At 42.5% G+C, this 15,362-nt stretch overlaps 1 long non-coding RNA gene across 1 annotated transcript; it reads left to right on the forward strand.

The window, feature by feature from the left end:
* The first annotated feature begins 11,658 nt into the window (after positions 1–11,658).
* On the forward strand, positions 11,659–15,336 carry LOC144380807 (uncharacterized). The gene is made up of 3 exons (XR_013445005.1): positions 11,659–11,981; positions 12,963–13,656; positions 14,192–15,336. It is a non-coding gene; the product is annotated as an uncharacterized LOC144380807 (long non-coding RNA).
* Positions 15,337–15,362: the final 26 nt, after the last annotated feature.

The raw sequence follows: 15,362 nt of genomic DNA on the forward strand, positions 1-15,362 counted from the left end.
TATGCAGAGAAGGCACCAGAGAACTAGTGAGGGGAGGGAAGCAGCAGATGCCAAACTAAGGACTGGCTACCAGAAGTCAGCACAGCAAATTGCCACAATGTACTTGGCTCTATGAACCACTTTTCAGTTAAATCCCTAAACCTCACCTTGCAAATATGGACAAAAATTACAGAGCTTAGGGCCCTGAGAAATGTGATATTCATAGAATCCTTCACACTGACAGCTGGAGGAAAATAAAATACATTCCCTGACTCTGAGAGGCTTCCTGACCTTAGGTCCACATGCAGCCTGAGCTCTGTGTCATGAGCCAAAGAAAAAGAAAGAAATAAAAGACCTGGCACATGTCCTTAGGTGAGCTTACTCAGGAGATAATAACGGAATTAAAATATCATTATTGAGCTTTGGTTATGAGCTGGATAGAAACTGCAAGTCCTCAGAGACATAAGAAAGTAGAAGAAAGAGGATAAACACATTACAAGCTACACAGCAAAGGCATAACACAAAAGGACACTGTTTTCATAGTTGCCAAAGAGACTCTGATTGAGAAGAGTGCTTCAGAAACAGAGGGAAGAATGCACTTAAAAGTTTAGGGGGCTACCTTATTTTCTTATTTCCCAAAGGAAACCAGGATACCTTGGATGGTGAAGCCATTATGGGGCTGGAATGCAGAGGAGGCTAAGTCTTACACAGTGAGTAGTGTCTCCCTTAGTCTGCAAGCAAAGGTGAGTTAACTATTTGGTTACCCTTAGCTGACCTAATGCCAACACTCCGCAGGAGGGAAATGTCACAAAGGAACTCACAGTGTATTTTCCCTGAAACACAATGCCATTCACGCAACAAAGTATACTTTGAAACCTGCCTCTGAAATCCCACAGAGGTTACATGGGCATTTTTTGCTACAAGCCAGAATCCTAAACTCCAGTTTTAACATTGTTTTAGCTGTGGCTTACTTATTGTTCGGAACCTCTGCATGTGCCCATTTAGTTTTATTATTATTGGGATTTATTTTTTATCTTCTTTAAAAGATTATGGTATTTTTTTCCTTTGGCTTCAATATTTTTTGGTTATTCTACCTTTAAGTGAGCCCCCCTAAAAATTATTCTTTACTTTTAAAACATTTTTCTTTAAATGCTTTCAATGATTTTATCTTTGGCACACTTTTGTCATCCTAATTCTTGAATTTAGTCTTTTATTTTTTACCTTTCTTGCTATTACCTGCTTTAATGAATTTTTAAGATGACTATGATTTTTTTCTGAAGGTTCCTTAAAATCTTTTATCGTTTCATTAAAAACCTTTTACCTCTTTTATCTTTTAATATTTTCTTTCTATTAAAATAATTTTTGAGTTATTGGTATATCTACATTTAATGTTTACCTATTGCCTCATCCTTTTGCCTGTAGGATATTTCAGAATATTTTAATATTGCCTTTTATTCCCTGATCATTCTTGACTTAGTCTTCTTTCCCTTTATTGTGGGCATTATAGTGGTCATTAAAGTGAGAAACTGTGAGAATGATGGAGGGAGAAAAAAAATCACACCATAAAGGGGGGAGATGGAGCTTTTATCTTACAGCAAATTGCCTTTTAGCATTTTCAAATGTTTCCCATCACCTCCAACTCTTACTTTCTAGCATTTATCCAGATAAATCCATAGACCCACAGGACTGGCCAAGATGATAATGATCCTACTTGTGCAGGTATTTAAACCCCATAGATTGGGATTCCTTTCTCCTATCACTTAGCACACAGTCTCTTAGACCTAACAGGTTCTAAAATTTATGGCTCATTTATTTATTCCACTAATATTTATTGAGCACCTACTATATGTCAAATATGTTGACAGATGCTAGGGATTCAAAGGAGAATATGTGGGAATGTGGCATCTGCCTTCATAGAACTTATAACCTATTGGGGAAATCTAAAAGTAAACAAACAATGGCAATATATTCTAAGTGCTGTGATCACTAACATTTACTGTCTGGTTACTAAATGCTACACATGGTGCTAAGCACTTTATATGGATTATCTCATATGTCTTTTAAGAACATGTGGAAGGAAACAAAATCCAAATTTACAGAATGAGGAAAAGCTTTCTAGGGGAAAAGATATCTAAGTTAGGGACTGAAGATGCACAGGAATTTTCCAAAGGAAGGAGGGGTTTAGAGGTTGAGTAAAAAGTTCATGAGGCAACGGGATGCATGGGACCACTGAGAAACCCAAGGAGGCTCAGGCTTGGAAGAATGTGATGAGTGTGTTGCTGGAGAGATGAGGCTTGAGAGGACAGGGGAGTGTAGATCAACTAGAACCCTCTAATCCATGTTACAAAGTCGGGGTTTCAGTCCAAGTGTACTGGGTAGCCATTGGAGAATTTAAAGCCAGGAGTGACATGCTCAGATCTGGGTCCTAGAAGGGTTCTTCCAGCTGCAACAGGGAGAACTATCCACAGTAACAGAGGCCAGGTAGGAAGTTCCAGAAGTAATACAGAGAGGAGAAATGGTGTTGGCCTGTAAACAGAGTGGGGAAAGGGAGGTGGGAAAGGGTGAATGGAAAAAAGAGATGCAGGGGCTGGAACTAATAGAAGGTGCTTTTGCGTGAGCTATGGAGGTGAGGAGTCAAGGAAAAACACCCAGATTTCTGCTTGTGCGAGAAGAGGTGATGCCAATGTCAGGTACAGAAAAGAGTGGGAGGGAAATATTTGCAGCAAGAGAAAGGGGAAGATGATGTTTTCAGTTCGGGGCATTTGGTATTGAAGGTGTCCATCAACTGGTGGAAGAAGATGATCAGTAGAACTTCGGATAGGTAACTTTTGGGTAGTGGTCAGCGAGGAGGTGGTTCTTAAGATGAATGAGGGATGAGGTTGCCATGGGGAGAGATAATTGAGGATCATCAGCCTTCCAGGGGACAGAAAGGAGAGGAGGATACTGCAAAGGAGAAGAGAAGGAAGAACAATGAGAAAGGGGATGGAAGGGAAACATTGCTCCAAGAATGCAGGAGTGCTCAGTGCATGGTCTGCTGCAGAGAAGTCAAGTAATAGAGGAGGAGAATTCAGCAAGGATTGGCAATAGGGAGCGTGAGTGACAGTTTCCTAAGAGTTAGTAGAGGCAAAACCAGATGTCTGCGGCCAAGACATGGGGAGTGAGGAAACAGAGTGTCAGGCAGAGAGGCCAATTTAAGGAGTTTGGTTGTGAGGAGGGAAGAGAGAAGAAAGTAGCTAGAGGAAGGACAGTCTTTTCCTTCAAAGAAGGAAGGGATTTAAGCATGTTTGATGCAGTGAGAATGGAACCAGTGATGAGGGAGGGAAGGAAAACACAGATGAGGGAGGAGAGAATCAAGAGAATGAGAGGCCCAAGAATGAGGAAGAGATGGATCCCGGAGCACCAGTGGAGGAGGAACATTAGCCAGGGGGTGAGGCATTTTTTTTTTTCATTGTAAAAAGGAGGGGAGAATGGGAGGGGAGACCCAGATGAAGTTAGGTTATAGCCCTGTGATCACAAAGTCAGGCTGTTCTCATCAGGAAAACTTCCATTTTTCTCAGTGAAGCAGGAAGCATGGCAACATGCTGAGAGTAAGGGGATGGGGTGTCAGAAGAAGGTCTAAAGTGGCTGCTGTAGAAAGCAAGCAGAATTGACGGGACAAAGCTTGAAAGCCTGGCTGAAGATGGAAATCATGTATAGCATCATGAATTTGCAGAGTTGCACAATTTTGTCCAGTAAAACTCATCAAGCTCTGTATCCACACTGGGGAAAGTAGATAGTTGGATTCAGCCATAGCCCCAGGGGTCCTAGCTTTAGAAAGGAAAGCATATCACCTCACATGGCACCATTCATGCTCATCTTCTCCCAGGACCAGGGGAAAGCTCTGGGGGAGGAAAGAGTAGCTGTTTTCATCTTTGTCAACTTCAGGCTGAATGATCCCTGGCCTGTATAATCAATACTATTTCTACCTAACTGATCTAGTCCTTTAAGCAGCTGATGGGATATAGCTCAAAGTTTATATTCTTCCTAACAATGTGGAATATGGTTACAACACCTGCCCCAAGAAATTATCTCCCACAAACAGCCAACTGATAAACAAACTTGGAGAATACAATCTACATATGCCACAGAGACATAAAAGGAACATTAAATTTGGAGCCAAGAGATCAGGGTTCACTGCTAGTAATTTGTTGTGTGACCCCTGATCAAGTTTCTTAACTTCTACAAGATTCAACGTTTCCTCTGTAAACCACAAATGACCCGCCTGATGCAAAGGACTTTAGGAGTAAATGATCCCATGTATCCAGGCACTTGGCACAGTGCATGCTCAACAGATGTCACTTTCCTTTCTATTTTTCCTTCTTCCCTCCAGCCCTGAGTTTATGTGATTCTACGACTTAACAGGAATGGTCTAGAAAACTAAATGCCATAAGTCTATAATTTTCAAATGTTTAGGTAAGAAACAGATTGAATATGCCCTAAATTCCATGACATAAAACTGCATGAAATAATTACTCTTGCTACACAAAATGGGACATAGTATTTTCTGTTCTATTCTATTTCATTTTTATTTATTTTTTATTTTTTTTAAAGATTTTATTTATTGGGCGCCTGGGTGGCTCAGTTGGTTAAGCGACTGCCTTCGGCTCAGGTCATGGTCCTGGAGTCCCGGGATCGAGTCCCGCATCGGGCTCCCTGCTCAGCGGGGAGTCTGCTTCTCCCTCTGACCCTCTTCCCTCTCGTGCTCTCTGTCTCTCATTCTCTCTCTCAAATAAATAAATTAAAAAAAAAAAGATTTTATTTATTTATTCATAAGAGACAGAGAGAGAGAGAGAGAGGCAGAGGGAGAAGCAGGCTTCCCGCCGAGCAGGGAGCCCGATGCGGGACTCGATCCCAGGACCCTGGGATCATGACCTGAGCTGAAGGCAGACGCTTAATCATCTGAGCCACCCAGGCACCCATGTTCTATTTCATTTTTAAAGATATGTTCATCATAAACCAATAAATTAATTTCATAATCTAATAATGGATCATGTCTTGCAGTTTAAAAAACACGGTGTAAGAGGCTCATTTTTCTATCACTGAAATCAGTACATAAATGGACCACAGAATGGAAAATGCAAAACACACAACTAAATGAACTTCTCCCAAAACTGCAAGAAAGACGTTTCAGCTTATGTTCATAAAAGACTTGGCTTCTTGCTCACCCGGGCTGTGAAGAGTCATCTTATCTGATGATAAACTCATAGCACTTGGTTTGCTCTGGAAACACCAGTGTCCTGACAGCACTCTACTTACTAGGCACTTATTTTAGTCCTCACTCAGGGTGAATGGCTCAGGGGGCTGGAGATGAGCAAGAGGATAAGAGAGCCAAGGGTTGTTAAGGGTCTGCTCTTTGTACTTTTACCTAAAGAGTGGTAGTAAATGCCACAGACACACTTAGAGGGGAAGCCTCCAAGCTTACCCTGCTCTCTTGCACTCACCTGCTGTGCTCAAACCAGACTGTATTCCTTTCCTTTGCTAAGCTGTCATGCTCACGTGCTGTCAGGCCATTCTGCAAATGCCATTCCCAACTTCTGGAACATTCTCACCTGGCTCACTGCCACCTCCCCGAGCCATCACTTTTCCTGAGATAACTTCTCAGACACCCTAAATCTAGGTACTCCCATGTACATCCCCAGGACAGCACGTCCACATTCACTCTGCACTGATTTACTGAGGGCCTACTACGTGCCAGGCCCTATAGCACCTGGGATACAGCTATGGATGAAACACTAGTCCCGTTCTAGAGGAGGAAATAGACAAGAAATAAACAAATATGTAATATAGTTGCCCACCATAATATTATAAACTGACATATGGCAATATAAATACACGATGAAATTATCACACCTCATTATAATTTCCTCTTGACTTGTGTGCATCTTCCCTATGGATTATACGTACAGTGTGTGGCTCTGAGCCTCATAACAAAAGCCTGATGAATTAAAGTATAGCCCTCAACCTTTTGGCTCTCTCCATTGTCCTGAGAATTTGTCTTGTTTTGATCGCATATAGGACATAATTTAACTTTTAATCTGCAAAGGGTCTGTTCCACATATTTAGAGTTATTAGCACTAACACCATGCTTACTTGATTCTCGACAACGACTTATTTCTAAATCACGAGGTCCTTCATGTAGGTGGCGGCAACCCTACTTAGAGGGACCTTTTATCTTTCAGGAGCCCTCCTGCCTATGGGTTCCCTAGTCCTTCAGGGGATGCTTGAATAGTAGTTCCTCCAGTGATTCTGCACTAGAGAAAAGTATACAAGCACAGGAGAGGGAGGAAAAACCAATAAATTCAGGAGTAGCATCAGCCCATAGACCCCTGAATCTAGCATCAAGCAATTTTGCAAAAAGTTCATTGGTTACCACCTCACAACACATTAGGATGACCACTATCAAAACAAACAAACAAAAATCAGAAAATACCAAGTGTTGGTGAGGCTGTGGAGAACCCAAAACCTTTGTGCACTGTCAGTGGGGATGTGAAATGGTGCAGCCACTGTGGAAAACAGTATGATGTTTCCTCAAGAAATTAAACATAGAATTACCATTTAATCCAGTCAAAAGATTTTAAAGCAGAGACTTAAAGAGCTATTATACACCCATGTTCAAAGCATTTTTATATGTAAACCAAAATGTGGAAGCAACCCGTGTCCATGAACAGATGAATGGATAAACAAAACAGGATATATACACACAATGGAATATTATTCAGCCCTTAGAAGGAAGGAAATTCTGACACATGCTACAACAGAGATGAATCTGAAGGACATGAAGGTAAGTGAAATAAGCAAGACACAAAAAGACAAACACTCTATGATTCATTTCTATGAGGGGCCTAGAGTAGTCAGATTCATAGAGACAAAAAGTAGAAGGGAGGGTTCCAGGGGCTTGAAGGAGGGAGAACAGGGATTGTTAATGCGGACAGAGTTTCAGTTTTGCAGGATGAAAGAGCTCTGTGGACAGATGGAGGTGATGGTTGCACAACAGTATGAATGTAATTAATGCCACTGAACTGTACATTTCAAAATGATTAAGATGGTGAATTTTATGGTATGTGTACAATTCTACCACAATTAAAAAAAAAAAAAAAAGAACTTGAACTGGTAGGTTGTCCAGCTCTGTGTCAGAATCAGACAAACCTGACTCTAGCACATACCAGCTCTAAGAGCCAGGTGAGTGACACAACTTCCTTGAGCCTCAGTTTCTTCACCCATAAAATGAAAATGGTGATGACAATATCTAATTTATAAAAGCTTTGCGAAGATTAAATGAGATAGTAATGTTTGTCAAATACAAAATTCTGAGTTTCATATCTGGTACATATAAGTACTAATGCATCAATAAAACCATGCTCTATTGCTTTTGTTGGCTCTGATCATTATCATTAATCGTCATTATTACTAGCTTAACTCAAAAATTAACATCAACCTGTAGAAGTATGTCCCGCCAAAGTGAGTACCTTACAAATCTGCTAATTTAATCCCAGAGCAGAAATCTATGATTCTAGGCTGGGGTAAACTATTCCTTAATTTTTGAAGTCTTTGATTCTCACTTTGCCCCAAGGATATTTTTAGACGACAGAGCAATGTGAATTTGTGTATAAATGCTTGATGTGTTAAGATAATGAAGATATTTCCCTTACTGCAAGAAAAAACCTTCTGATTCACCTTTCTGCCTCAATGTTTTTCTGAGTTTCTCATGATTTCTTCTGTAACAAGCAGAATAGGTGTGAAAAGGCAAAATGAGATGCATTGCTGTTTGAAAATGAAACATTTGAAATTTTAATATGGACAGAAACAGAAAGAAGAAGTTAAATGTTATGTATGTCACCATAGACTACTTTCTCTACTTTCAATGACAAATTTGATTTGGAGCAACAAAATTATATAAATATAGCATCACATGATACATCTGTGTTCTCTGGGATTTTTCATCATATAATAATTTCTTTATTTTAAACAACTTAGGAAAATTACTTCAAAAAAAGAAAAGGTTGAACCCTATAAAAAGAAAATCACCTGAGATGAAATATACCCTTATTAACAGTCACATGCAATATTCTCAGGGGCAAACATATAATCAGTAAGTCTAAAACATGAAATGCATTAAAAACAGGATGAACTAATTCTCATTCCTATTTTAAAGGAAGGCAAATGTCCTATCATTAAATCCTGCATTATGAGGGGATTTGAGGACTTTACTCCTGGATGCCAGTTACAGAGTTGCACTGTAAGCCCACACTCAAAAAATCCTGGACCCAGTCCACAGAGAATTTTAGATAACACATCAAGTTCATTATACAGAAGAATCGCGTGTTTCCCACAGAAGAAAGGGGATATAGTACAACGGAATGAGGGACCTTTATAGAAATGACAAAAGACAAATGCGCTATTCAAGGGAACCTCCAGTACCTGTTCTGAACAAATGAAACTGAGGATTAGTGTTGAAAGGGATCTTTGAGATGATAAGAAGGACCAAGAGAAATGGCAACAGCAAAAGAAATTGCAGTTCCAGTAGCTGACCCATGTACATTCAAAGCAGACTCGATAAGAGAGTTTCTGTCCTTAGAAGGTGGGCCCGGGAGGAGATCTGACAAAGAAGCTTGCCCAAGCACCACTTGGCATTCTGAGCCACCATAGCACAAGACGGTGGCGGAAGTGAACATGACAAAGTGGAGGGTGGTGATAAGAGTCTTCCCTGGAACTTTACATTTTAAAAGTTTACAAGAAAATCACAGGAGGTTGAAAACAAAGGCTGGTGATGCTGAACAGGTGACTCTTGAAATCAGAGATAAACGTTTAAGAGACAGAAGAAAAAAAAACCCAAATCAAACAAAACAACTTAATTTAGTCTTAATCACTAACTGGGAGGAGTTTCACAGCTGAGGCTTTGAAGGTTTGAGAAGGTCTTCCTATGCCCAGGGTTTAAATATACATACGTTCAATCAGCAGAAGAAAGGGACTAACAAGATCAATCTGTGGCAGACACCTGCCTCAAACAATGGCACTGATCTCAGAGGGATTTTAAACAGCTGTGCATAAACTTCAAAAGTAATTTGCAACCAAATTAGTAAACGTCACCCTCTTTCCCACTAGACACAGCATTTTTTAAAAGAGATTAAGCATCCACAATAAGCCTGCCATTTTACAAGTTACCCAAGACAAGTTAGGAAACAAATGAAGATGGTGATTCTCAAGGTTGGGGTATGGGGTGGACCCAGGAGCCGAGGAGCAGGGCTCCTGTGCCAAACAGCCCTGCCAGGGAAGGGGCCGTGGTGGTGACGGCTTCTACAGAGGTGCAAGGGGAGCATGGAGAGAACCAGTGCAGCTGCGGCCAGACTCGTGCTGGGGTGGGCACCTGGCGCTGGCAGGACCACACCCTCCCGGGGCGCTGCACCCTCACCATGGACGGCCGGGGGAGAGCAGCGAGTTCTCGATTCTCCCTCCACGTTACCACCCCGGCCTCGTCAGCTTGTGCCATGACTGCACCACCTTTTCTTAGCGCCACTTTGAGCAGGACAACCCCAAAGGTCAACGCAGCTCCATGGCACGCTCCTGGCAGAAAGAATCAGTCTCCAGTGGGGCCAGCCTTTGGGCTTCTCTTCATTCATGACTACAGGGAGTGCCCCAGCCTTTGGCGTGAACAGTCCCTTTCACACTGATAACTGGGGCTCTTAAAAATTCGATGAAATACAGATATTTAACTCTACTTTCTTAACACGTGGCCCTGAATGCTGATACACAAACAGGCTCACTTGAGGTTACAGGACTGAGCATCAGACTTTTTTTTTTTTTTCTGTATCTATCACAGAGCCGCCTCACCCTACCCCAGGCCCTTGAAAAGAAACTTGAGTTTGTCTAGAAGTGAGTCTTGGCAGCCTTGTCTGCTGCTCCTGCAAACCCCAAGAAAACAAGTTATTCTCTCCTGTGGGCAGGTCACCATCTGCATCAACCACCTCTCCTTCAAATGTTTGCCAAGGATATAAAACTTTCCACCTTCTTCCCTCCCTCCCACCCCAATCAGTTCAGGTAAGAGGGGGAAAAAGCGAGAAGGAAGAGAAGGCGCCCCCAGCCCCGGTGGCGTCCCCACGGCCAGGGGCCGTAGCATCCCGCGCCACCCGCACGCAAGAAACCACGGGAAGCGAGTGGCCAAAGTTCGCTGCGCTCTAGTCGCTCTGCGGCTTGGCTGTCAGCCCGCGCCCCCCGCCCCGGAACGTCTCAAAGCGGGAGCCGGACGGGCCTCCCCCCCCTCGCCGGGCCGCGCTTCCGGCCCCGCGCAGACCCCCCTGCCCTCCCCCGGCCGGCGACGGGGCGCCCAGGCACCTACCTTCAGGCGGGGCGGCCGGGGTCCCAGCGCGCTGCTGCTCGGCGGCCGCGCGGGCACTTGCGGGGCCCGGCGCCGGCCAGGGGGCGCTCGTCACCCCGCCGCCCGAGAGCCCGAGCGGGCTCCGCGGACGCCCGCCCAGGAGCCCGCGCCCCGCGCCGCGTCCCCTCCCACTGAGGCCGCGCTCCTCCCCGGCGCTGCTCGCCCGGCTGCCGCTCGGCCCCGGGTAGGACCCGCCGCGCGCCCCCGCCGCCGGGAGGCGGAAGGTCGCCGGAAGGGGGGCCGAGCACCAGTCGCGGGCCGAGCGCGCGGGGATTCTGCGCCTCACCAAACTGAAAATCGAAAAGGATCCTTCCAAAGGGAAGGATCAAGGGCATTCGGTAAAAAGAACTTCGTCGGTTTTGTCTTGTTTTTACGCTAGAAAGGGCTCATCAACATTGTTCTGAAGTTTTCTTTTAAAGTGACCTACACGAGGGGCGCCTGGGTGGCTCAGTTGGTTAAGCGTCTGCCTTCGGCTCAGGTCATGATCCCAGGGTCCTGGGATCGAGTCCCGCATCGGGCTCCCTGCTAGGCGGGGAGCCTGCTTCTCTCTCTGCCTCTGCCTCTCTTTCTCTCTCTCTCTGACTCTCATGAATAAATAAATAAAAAAAAAACATTAAAAAAAAAAAAAACGTTACAAAGTGACCTACGCGAGGAGGTTTGGGTGGATCTTTTCTAGGTTGAGCCCTACCTACGATTTTATTTTTTTTTTGCACACTGTGGGTCTTATGTATAATTTCCAAAGTTGCATTGTTTTAAATTTGACAGCCCTTGAAACTGCAACGTAATGTCCTCACAGTGCATTTGTTATTTGAAGACTTGTACACCTCGTTGGTGATGCTAATGGTAATCATGATGAGGATAATTGGTAATCATGATGAGGATAATCGGTGTGGTTTTTCCTATACTCCATAGAGTTAATTTTTCATTCAGGTTAGAAAACTGTATGTCTGGTTACCGATATTATTACAGAGCTATTCTCTCTCAATTATGACACACATGATTAAAATGTACTTGGTTCAGTACATTTGCGACTATCATGTACTAAGACCAGATAAGTCTGCGAAATAATTTCTTTTTTGAGAGAGAAAGATTTAAAAGGTATAAAAGAGCAAAACCTTGGCTTAGTAGGCTTTTCTGATCATGGATGTATAGAGTGTCCGCTGAAAAGGACCTCTTACTACAGCTAATTCCAAACGTTCAATCTACAGATGAAAAATGTAGACCCAGAGGGTTTTGGTGACTTGAGCAATTCACACTGCTACTTTGTGGCAAGCCTGTGCTGGGAAACCAGATATGGTGACTCTTACCCCTAAGCTATATGAATTTAGCAAAACAAACACATACACCTTTTAAGGATAAACATGTAATCCCCGAAAACGAGCCCCTCTCCTACACTTGTTAACATCTAACAGCATTGAATTGACCCTCAGGCACAATCAACCAGCACAAAGGCTGCCACCTCTTGGAAATTCTAGCCAGGAGGTATAAGGATGGACGGAACCTCAGATGTGCTGCTCACCATGGCATCATGAGAGCCTGGCACATAGTAGGCACTTGCTGTATACCTGCTATCAAAATTTGGTGGCAAAAGGTAGGTATGGCTGGGAACAAGGTGGCAGAGCTGGGGCAGAATTAGCCCCACTGAGAAGTCCAGCTTCTCTCTCCAGACTGCAAAAGAGAAACCTCCTAGTTCAAAATGCCTTCCTCCTGGTTCTTCTCTAGCCGTCCTTAAATGGAGCCTATTACATCAAGAAGAGATGGCCAACTGCCAATGCTGCAATGCCCAAAAGATAGTGAACACACCGGTCCCCCTGCTGGGGTTTTCATTGACCATTTGAGAAACAGGTTACGGACCTATAGAAGTTCAAGGGGAATCCATATGTCCTTTTAATGTAGTCTATAGTCAGTGGCTTTAAAGAAGTTCCAAATAATGATGATCATGTCCTGAGAACGTGTATACCAAGCAATGTGATGAATAAAGTACCAGAACCAGGATTCAAGCTCAGGCCCATGTGAAGCAGCCCCCTGAAGCACCGTTGAATATTGTCTCCATTCTGCAGCCAATTCCTCTGTTTTCTGCTGGGCTTTCCTTTGGACAACTGGTCTCTGGGGCCCCATGCCACTCTACTATTCTGTAACCACGTAGTCTTACAATTGGAACCCCATTAATCTAAAGACTGAATCTTTTAAAACAATATTCATCATATGTCTAGGAAGAGGTTTTTGCTTTTTGTGGGTGTTTGTTTATTTGTCTTGAATCCCACCTAAAAGAAAAAAATCCAGATCTGTTCTTGTTACATGCTAGGTGTCAGGGATAGTGGTAGATCTTTTTGATCCCAGCGTCTTGTGCGGCTAGCCTCCTCCTTCCCCAGGCTACAAGGTATTTCTGTTTTATATCAGACATCGTCTCATTGTTTTATAAACACAGCTGCTGCTCAGAAGTTCTGCACACCTTTGTTTCCTGGAAGAGGAAATGGCCTTTCCTGGAGGGGGACTACATGTGGGTGGGGAGGTTCCACTCATTACATGAAACAACTCAAACTTTTGGTTGTGTACTTCTTTTCCCCCTCAGATTCTGCCCTAAAGTTTCCTGGAATGATGCTGAATGCACACTGTGGTACAGCAGCTTCAGTCCCCCTTAGCCGGAACAGGCATGATTCCTGCTTTGGATCCAGAGCTAAGAAATAAACAACTTCAAGAATCTTATCTCCGGAGAGATCACAGTCCATCTTCCTTCAACTGGGAATTTGCAAAAGGGACCCTGAGACATCACCTTGCTTTTATTTGGGACCTAGTTGGCGATTATCCTCTGTCTCCAGAAGAGACCACATCTTGCATCTGTGAGGTTCACCTTCCATAAAGGATTTAGGAAAGAAATTAAAGAGACGATGTTCTTATTATGAGCCTCAAATCGGAGGAAGATGGTATTTGGGGAGAAGTAGGACATGACAAACAGACAGTTTGAACAAAGGATTATTTAACAAGGACACTTCTGTCTCTGCAGTAAGTCACCACTCAGAGGGAAACCAATTTGGACAATTTCATGAGAAGTTGGCTACCCAGCTGTCAGTCTCCCAAAGGCCTCGCAGAGATTGTTTTTAGTCAGTCTGGATCCTCAGAAGAATTGGTATGGAATTAGAAGACAATGATCTGCCCTAACCAAAGACCTGAGAAACATGTGGAGTCCAGTGTAAATTTATTCACAAAATGTCAAAATTATTCTAGGAGCTATAGATGAAAGTGACAGAGGCGCAGAAGGAAAACAGGTATTTTAAATTCACAGCTTGGACAAGGGAGAGGGAGATTTTTTTTTTCCTATTCAATCTAATTTTATGCATTCAAATGGGAAAAAGGATAATTAGAAGTTAGAAATTTTTGTTGCAAGAAGAGAGCTCTAAACACTGAAGCCAAAACCGGCCCTCCCCTTAGGGAGTAGATAAACCTTGATTTCTATTGGTAATAAGAGTGATACCATCTCTTCCAAAACATGAGGGGGAATGGTGAATACTGATTCTATCCTGACGTTAAAAAGTAACAATATTCATAATGTGATGTTTTTGAAAGTTCCATTGTTGTTATGTATGCTTAGTAATGTTAAGCTAGTTTTAAAATCTCAGACAAGGTATGGGAGGTAGGTATTATATCTTCATTTAAGAAAAGGGTGATGAGTAACCTCATAGTGGCTAATATTTATTGTGCATTTATGTCATGTGCCAGGGCATGATGTGGAACACTTTAATTACTTTATTTGATTGTTACAATGAATCCCACGAGACGGGGAATATCCTCTTCATTTTACAGATGTGACAGCTGAGCCTTAGAGATCAAACAGATGATTTGCCAGTCTCACTGAGCCAGTAAGTAATGGGGTATGGCTTGACTCCTAGTCAGTTGAGCCCCAAATTCATGACTTCTGCCATTATATACACAGAAACAAGACAAGATCTGAAATTATAGCCTGACTCTTGAAACAGTAAAGGAATTGTGTATGGTTACAGATGTCCTAATTAACATGGTATTCTGAAAAGAGTTAACAGATGTATATATGGCCAATGTATAAATTACAATGTATCAAATGCTCTCTTAACAAGGCAGCCATAGAAAATAAAGCAGAATTCAATCTTTAATGATGTAGAACATTTAGAGGTCATTTTTTTTCTTGAACATCAACTATTATTACATTACAGAAGAATGAAATTGAGCATGATAGTGTCTCCTCTCCACCCCCATCCCATTTTTTTAAAAGATAGAGGAGTTATAAAAACACTATATTGCTGTCTTCTTTTAGTTGTGGCTTCTGAAATCCTATAGCACTGATTTTTTTTTAAGTCATCACTGACAACAAAGAGACTCTAATTGTAACATAGGTATCTGAATCAGATAGCAAATTGTAACATTTTCAATGTTGTTATAGCAGAGATACAAGTTAACACAATAAACTTTTGGTGTGTTTGTGAGGTCTAAGGGTAGAAGTCAGGGAGAAAGGAAAGGTCCAGTATTTCTAAGGACCCCCAGATACAGTTCTGGATTTGGTGAGTCCAAGGATATCAGCATAATGAGTATGGCCCAAATGCATATAAAATTCTGTCTGAAACTAAAGAGGTATTGATTAGATAGAGTCATCTATACAGACCCCTTTCTGTGATTCTCTTCCACTGAAAAGCAAAAGCAACCTGAAAGTCCAAAAGACTGAACATTTGATGAGAAATTCTCCCCAGGGAGGACTAATAAATATGAGAACTAATCTGTGAATCCCAGGGGAAGAAATCAAGATGAAACCTGTCATATTTATGAATTTGATTATTACAATTCTACAATTTGACATAATGCAGTTGCCTAGGATTTTAAAATCTATTAGTGAAGGCACATTACTTTAGAGTAAACCACTTTATTCTCTCAATCCCCTTTTTTAAAAAAAAAAAGCAAACACCACATCTGCCCCTCACTACTCTCTTCTTCATCCATACCCTCA

The sequence above is a fragment of the Halichoerus grypus genome, unplaced genomic scaffold (assembly GCF_964656455.1).
Source record: "Halichoerus grypus unplaced genomic scaffold, mHalGry1.hap1.1 HAP1_SCAFFOLD_189, whole genome shotgun sequence".
Classification (NCBI taxonomy): Eukaryota; Metazoa; Chordata; class Mammalia; order Carnivora; family Phocidae; genus Halichoerus; species Halichoerus grypus.